General features: G+C 31.7%; 1 protein-coding gene and 1 long non-coding RNA gene across 2 annotated transcripts in view; one reads left to right on the forward strand and one right to left on the reverse strand.

Moving 5' to 3' along the window:
• The window catches only part of LOC108769809 (uncharacterized), a 19907-nt gene extending 12416 nt beyond the window's left edge, over window positions 1-7491 (reverse strand). The window contains exon 1 of the long non-coding RNA XR_001940560.1: window positions 7482-7491. This is a non-coding gene — a long non-coding RNA (uncharacterized LOC108769809). The remainder of the gene's footprint in view (window positions 1-7481) is intronic.
• Window positions 1-8307, forward strand: part of LOC108769808 (uncharacterized) — a 36753-nt gene that overhangs the window by 22033 nt on the left and 6413 nt on the right. The gene's annotated exons all lie outside the window — the stretch shown is intronic.

The raw sequence follows: 8307 nt of genomic DNA on the forward strand, positions 1-8307 counted from the left end.
CATCGTGGAATTGCCCTGTTGCCGGAGAGATGGGAAAAAGTAGTAGAAAATGGAGGAAATTATTTTGATTAAGGTATTCATTCATCTTCCCTTCGAAACAAATCGATTTTCGAGACGAAAAAACGATAGGAATTAAATTTAACACCTAATAATAATAAATCTTAAATTACATGATAGACGTTTCGACCTTACACTAGGTCATTTTCAATGTTCGAAAAATAATAATGACAAATTAAATTAATTTAAGATTTATTAAAATTAGCAACTAAAAACTGGCTATTGCTCTAAGCCCCTTATCAAAGATATTTGTTAAGATTAAAATAAATCATCCTATATAGGATGTCCGTTCATAAATGTCCGAGCAAATATTACGCAACTGGTTGAAGTTATAAGAAAGTTTAATAAGAGAAATTTGTACGACTCCGAGTTAGCTACAAAGTGCACGTAAAAACTTTTTTTCTACTCTTGGCTTTTTCGAGTTATGTAGGTTAACATAGATCTCTGTTACACGACACGCTTTAAGCCGAAGTTATAACACCGATGTTATGAAACTGGCCAATCACAGTCATTCCTTTGAAGAATGAAATGATTGTGATTGGCCAGTTTCATAACATCGATATTATAACTTCGGTATAAAGCGTGCCGTGTAAACGTAGTAATAGTTTTTTTAAATAGATACCTATAATTTTTTTTGCATATTTGTGTAGTAGGAAGCATTTGCAATCAAAATTATATGTAGTAAAAAATTGCTATTATACATCGTTTATGGGATAATCGACATCTTAAGTATCAAAGTAGTAAATTGGATTCTAAGTAATTTTAAATGTGGTTTGAAATGTCAAAGAGAGACCGAAGAAGAAAAAAATGAACAATGTTTTTTATGGAACATTTATTAACTTATAAATTGCTCGAAATTTTGATCATCATGTTCAATACAACGCGTTTTATAATATTTCTCATTGTTGACTATAGCATTTCTACTGTAATGCCTTCAACAGTTTTAGTTATTTTATGTCGTAAATTTTCTTCATTTTCAGGTACAGTTGCGTAGATAATGTTTTTAATATAGCAGAACATTAATCGGCGATCTGCATCTCCTTCATGTAAAACTTGTACTAAATTATTACGAAACGGTTTAAATTTGGATTTCTTTAATACAGCGTGCACGTAACTTCTTGATACTTCTAAATTACGTGCTATTATTCTTATGGATGTACGTTTGTTTTTAATAAAACTTAACAGCACACTTATCTCTTTCTCTTCGTCTATTCTTATTGTACGACGTTGTCTTATTAGTAATCCTGTTCGACGTAATTGATGTTCAACTCGCCGAAATGTACGATCGTTTGGTATCCTTCGTTCTGGATACTTTTGTTGATAAAGTAGCCGAGCTTTATTTTCATTACGCATATTATAAATGTCACATCTCGAGCATATCACACTTTTCACTAATTGTTAATATCATTATTTTCGTAATCTACAATATGATATGTATTCATTAAAAAGACGACTGACTGACTGACTAACAGATACTGCACTGAATTTCATACTGCTAGACAAATACTTTATTTACAAAACAAGCAGTCACGTATTTTGACGAATTGAAGATCAGTGATCCTGTTTAAAATAACAGAATTCAAAATATTAGTCTGAATCTTGTTTTTCAAATTGTAATATGGAAATCAACTTTTTAAGATTCAATGCTTAAGATGTCGATTATCTCGTAAACGATGCATAGTAGCAATTTTTTTACTACATATGATTTTGATTGCAAATGCTCTCTATTATACAAATATGCAAAAAAATTATAGGTATCCATTTAAAAAAACTATGTTAATTTACATAACTCGAAAAAGCCAAGAGTAGAAAAAAATTTTTACGTGCACTTTGTAACTAACTCGGAGTCGTACTTTCTCTTATTAAACTTTCTTGTAACTTCAACCAGTTGCGAAATATTTATTCGGAACATTTATGGACGGATACCCTGTATATAGAATGTTCAAAAAAGATCGGATTCTCGGATTCATTCAGAAGGATGACGTTTCTGGAAGAAATATTTCAAACAAAAGTTCAGTAAATAAGTAAAATCTATTTACTGATTTTATTAGTCTGACCTTGTGCGTCGCCAAGATCAGGTTATGGTCGATTTATGTATACAATTGTATATCAATTTTTCTTTAATACTGTTTTTGATTTCAAAATCTTATAGCTAGTGTCAAGATAATTTCAAAACACTATGATAAAGTCATTTTTCATTAAGTATTTTTCGAGAGTTACGAGTTTTTAGTGTGAAAATGAAAATGAGAAGAACAACCTCCAATAGTTTTGAGTTTGACATATGATGTCAAAATCAAGATCTTGAACAACATTTAAGAGGTTTTAACTATTCGGGCACCTTTGATAATACGACGGTACTTTCGAGCTTCACAACTTGAAAAGTACTTAATGAAAAATGACTTTATCATAGTGTTTTGAAAAGCTCTTTACATCAGCTTTATTAGACTTTGGATTAAAAAATAGGGTGTTCCAATTTAAAAAATTTTTATTTGATCTTGATATGATAAAGTCAATATTTCAAACATTTAATACACTAACTTATACGATAGTATGTCTTTAGATTAAAATTAATTAATGGATTGGTTCCATACATAAAAAAAACAGAAAAAAAATTTGAAGATATGAAGATTTGTTTGTTTTTTTATTTAACACCCTGTATTTCCTAAATGAATTAATCAAATTCAAAAAATCAAACATAGGATCGTAGGGAATTGAAATATCTTTCTAATGATGTATTTTGATACCCCTTTTTATTTGAAATTTTTTAGGGATTGGCATCTCCGCTTAGGGAGTTAAAGTTAAGAAAATTATATGTCCTTTCAATAAAAATCGATCTGTTTTTGTATAATACCGACATTAGCATTACCCAAGGTGTCCGACCGACGGCTAAAACCTTTTAAATTTTCAAGATTATAAACTGGATAGCATTTCTCAAGTTTAAGATCATTGGGGATTATTCCTCTTATCTTCATTTTTACATAATTTTAGCCGTCGGTCAGACCTTTGGGTAATGCTAAGGTTACCAACTCTCGGTCGTACGAAAAGAGTACATTGACAAAAAGAGTATACTTTCTAAAAAAAAAAGAAAGAAAAAAAGATAAAAATGAAGAAGAAGAAGTCTTTTGTTTTAAATGCAGTATTAAAATACATGTACATAAAATGACATTCTTAATTTTTATTGACAACCTCTATTCATTCTTCATAAAGTTACAAATAAATATGTTTTCATATTTTACTTATATACACTACTCAACAAAATTAAAGGATCAGTTGTTCCACCTTGTAAAAATAGGTAAATTTCGAGATAGATTAACTTTGTCAAAAATCATCGTATCGAGATTTTTAAAAAAGCATTTTAAAGCTTGAAATCTCTACTTTTCAAACCTGTACTTTAAAAAACCGTATTACTCATATCATAAAATTGCACAAACATAAATGAAGATGCATCAGATCTCAAAATTTTTTCTGAATTGGTGGCTAGGCTCAAGTTAAAACTTTTATGAAATTAATGTCCCTTCATATAGAGTACTTTGGCGTATGATTCAGTTAAAAATTCGAGTACCCAAAAATGGGCTAAATTTAGCGTCACTCTTTCGTAAAAAATTTGGAGATCTGATGCATCTTCATTTATGTTTGTGTAACTTTATGAAATATGAGTAATACAGTTTTTTAAAGTACAGGTTTGAAAAGTAGAGATTTCAAACTTTAAAATGCTTTTTTAAAAATCTCGATACGATAATTTTTTATGAAGTTATTCTATCTCGAAATTCGCCTATTTTTGCAGGGTGGAACAACAAGTGATCCCTTAATTTTGTTGACTAGTGCAGCGTAATCAGAATTTTTTATGTTAACGACAATAGAATTGAGAATATAAAATTGATTCGCATATTCAACGTATTTTGCATCTTATAAGTTTTTTTAATAAATATATGTATATATATAACCAAATCTTTAACAAAACCTTTATAAAACAAATTAAACTTCTATATAATATATAAATAAACATTTATATACTACATACTGCCCAAAGCAAACACAGCTTCAGTACAAGTCAAACAAAACTTTTTATAAAATAACAAATTTGATTATTAAATAATAATTTTTTAAATGTTGTCTCATTTCTCAAAAACAAGTACAATAAGTGAAATACAAGAGTACGCTGCTTTCCGACCTCGAAAAGAGTACGATTGGTAACCCTAGCTAATGCCGATAGTATCATAACTTTCAAGCCTTCGAAAAATTGTATTATTTTTTATAGTATTTTGAAAAACTATTGAGGTAAGTCACGAGAATATGTAATGAAAATGAAGTTGGGAGGGTTTCATTTAAAAAATTCAATGTGACCTTGATTATAATGACGCCATCCATCCAGGATTAAATCAATGGTATCTTCTTATGTCCCCCTCCGAACCATATAACTTTTGTTTGAAACATTTTTTCGTGTCTACTATAGTTTTCAAGAAATCTTAGGGGGTCATGCTCAGTCAGGAAAAAAAATGTGTGATTTTTGGGAACTTTTTTGCAAAAATTACAAGACTTTAAAAATATATACTTAAATAAAATATTCATTTCTTAATTTACATAGAGTCATCTATTCCAGGCCTATATAGTACATTTTCAAAAAAAGTTGTAGCCTCCAAAACACAAGACTCGTAAAAACAGTTAGAAAGGAACGGTCTTTGTTTCGACTGCCGCACTAGATCTGCTCCTAACAGTCGAGCAGAGTATACTTTGAACGTCTATAACTCCGTCAGTCTTAATTGGATTAACTTTCAGAGAATATTTTCCAAATGTTATATTTACAGAAAATGTCAAAAACCAAAAAATCGATTTTTTTTTTTTAAGTTCCTAACTAAGCATGACTCCTTAACGCTTTATTTAAAATGGAATATCTTTTACACACACACACACACACACACACACGGTGTACAAAAAGTTCCGGATCCCTTAAATATCTTGAAAAGTAAGCATTTCTGAAAAAAGCCATTGCAGGTTGTTTCTTTTATTTACATTTTTAGGTAAAAATGGATTTTTAATGCAAAAATGAAAATAAGAGGAACAACCTTCAATGATCTTGTTCTTCACAAATATTATTCAGGTCATGATCCTGAACAACATTTAGGACCTCCTTCATTAATTTCTGGTTATTACATTAATTGACGATTAACATGCAGAAATACCAACAATTTAATGTATCAGAATGTCTCCTCTCTCTTCTGTGTTTAGTTCTCACGTTGGCAATCGTGGTCATTGAGTTAACCATCGATTAGCGTTAATCGAGGTTAGTGAAAGAGGCCCTTAAGAGGTTTTAGTCGTCGGTCGAACACTTTGAGCAATGCTAACGCCGGTGGCACTGTAACTTTCAAGCCAACTCGAAAATTATTTAATGAAGAAATATTTTGTTACAGTGTTTTAAAGAACTCTCAAGATAAGTTATAAGAATGTGTAATGAAAAATTGTGTTTAAAATAATTTCATTTAACAAAAATCAATATGACTTTGGCCTGACCTTGATGACAACACCTAAGGTCAAATTAAACTTTTTAAGCCTTAAAACTTTTATCTGAAACAGTTTTCTATAAAACTTAATATTTTTTTTTAGATATTTAGGGATTCGAGGGTATTTTTCCCTCACCCTGTATACACGCGAACGCGCGTACGTGCATGTGTGTATGTATGAAAAATATACCTTCGGACCTCGAAATATCTAAAAAATATATAAGTTTTATATATGTACATACACGTACATATACAGGGTACATATACAGGGTGTTACAGATACATACTAGGCAGTACGACGGGTTGCGCGGCAAACTTTGCATGGCCAAGCGTGGTTTAATAGACAATGACTTTATACATTATAAAGTTTATACTACAAAGTTTTATTATTTATATTATAAAGTTTATGTTATAAAGTCACTGTTATTGTCTATTAAACCACGCTATGCAAAGTTTGTCGCGCAATCCGTCGTACTGCCTAGTATATATCTGTAACACCCTGTACATACGTACATATACAGGGTCTTCAAAAAGTTTAGAAACGCTAAAATATTTCGAAAATGATCAACTCTAGTGAAAAATATATAAGAGCAAAGTTGTAGGACTTCAAAAAATCTACCTAACTGATGATAAGAGGTTGACCTGATGGAGTCTGCAAGGTTATATGAAGTTGAATTTTTTAAATGGAACTCACTATTTTTCATTGCATATTCTTGTAGCGCACCTCGAGAGCTTTCCAAAACACTGTAATAAAATAATTTTTCATGAAGTATTTTTCGAGTTATAAGGCATGAAAGTTACAGTAACGCCGGCATTAGCATTACGCAAGGTGTCCGACCGATGGCTAAAGCCTGTTAATTGTCGTTCAGGATCATGTTCTGGATAACATTTCAAAATCAAGACCAATGGAGGTTATACCTCTTATTTTAATTTTTACGTAAAAATAAATTTTTAGTGCAAAAATTAAAATAAGAGGGATAATCTCCAATGGCCTTGATCTTAACAAATGTTATCCAGAACATGATTCTGAACAATATTCAAGAGGTTTTCGCCGTCGATCAGACACTTGCGTAATACTAACGCCGACGGTAGTGTAACTTTCAAGCCTTAGAACTCGATAAATACTTAATAGAAAATAATTTTATTATAGTATTTTGAAAAGAGAGAGCTGTCATTTAAGAAAATTGATGTGACCTTGATCTTATCTTGGCGGCGCCATTCAAGGTCAAACCAATGTGATCAGTAAAGCCTCGTCTACAGTTAAGTCGGTTGACGCTTCTCAAATGTCGTTAGTCGTAAGATAGGATCTGACCAATCCAAATAAAGCCCGGTAATCGATATGGACACGAAAAATCAAGGTTATACGCATGCGCACGACATACGACGTCTCACGACTGATTGTAGACTAGACCTAAATAAATTTTTTAAACCCTACAACTTTTGTTTGAAACATTTTTCTCAAGAATGTTTAGTTTTCGAAATATTAAATATAATTTCCACACTTTTGACAGACAGTGCGCGCGCGCGCGTGTGTACACATGCCCACGCGCGCGCGCGCGCGCGCGCGCGCACACACACACACACACACACACACACACACACACACATACATACATACATATGTATACATATATGGGACATTCCACGCATTCCAAATCGGACAGTCTTTGTCACCGATCCCTATCGATTTTTTACTGATTTTTTAATATATTCCTCAGATTAAAATACGTATTCGGTTATTTTTTTGGATTTTTATCTCTATTAGTTTCCTAGATATGAATTTTTTAATATTTAATAATTTATTTTATTTTGTAAACGTTTAGTTAAACTTCTGTTTAAATTATGGAAAAACAAAATAACCACATCGAATTGTTCGTCTTGAAATTCTCTAGAAGGAAAAGAAAAAAAAACTCATATATATAATACTACTATATTGCTAACGACAATTAAAAGCTGCAGCAAACATCATGGTGCAGACGATCGTTTCTCACTTCCACAATTCATGTACTTTCGCAATGCGCATGCGCGTGTTTCCAACCTATTTTATCATATATTAGCTGCTTTCCATTTACGCCGATTCTCAAATAATTCTCACTTGTGACGTCATAACTCAGTTGAATGTACGTTCCTTTTGCATTCTGACAAGTGAGATTCAACTGAGTTTTTACCCATAATCTGCACAAGATCGAGACCGTCGTGCTTTAGTGAGTCTCGTAAACTCACTTCAAAGTTCAAAGTGAGGTTATGAACCTGTGTTGACATGTGATAACTTTTTACCAAAGTAAGCAAGTAGTGACGTCATTAATCTGAGTATAAAATACTCAGCTCACTTCAGACGTTCAGACTCAGTTTCACTTGTGTGTAAATGGAAAGCAACTATTATCACATTTATTGTGTCGGATGTGCTCAATAGTGAAGTTGAGTTTGTTATTTGGTTTATATAAAAGTACTAAAAAAAGGAAATAATGCCGCGATCTTGTTATACTTGGTATTTCTTTTAATTATACTTTATAATATCTAATCTCCAAAAACATAGAGAATAGACTGCGCGATCCGTGTCACGTGTGTCAAAATGGTCTTCTTCTTCTTCTTTACTTAATGGCTCCCGCCTCCAGATAATAAAAGGAGGTTGATACGGCCAGATCACGTCTGTATGTTTTTCTTTTGAATGGACCGGCCACCTCGAACCGGGCGAATAATACGAAAAATGATGTAATCGAAATGAAAATGGTGAAATGCCCCCTCAAACACT

This window comes from Trachymyrmex cornetzi, unplaced genomic scaffold, assembly GCF_001594075.2.
Source record: "Trachymyrmex cornetzi isolate Tcor2-1 unplaced genomic scaffold, Tcor1.1 scaffold95, whole genome shotgun sequence".
NCBI classification, from domain to species: domain Eukaryota; kingdom Metazoa; phylum Arthropoda; class Insecta; order Hymenoptera; family Formicidae; genus Trachymyrmex; species Trachymyrmex cornetzi.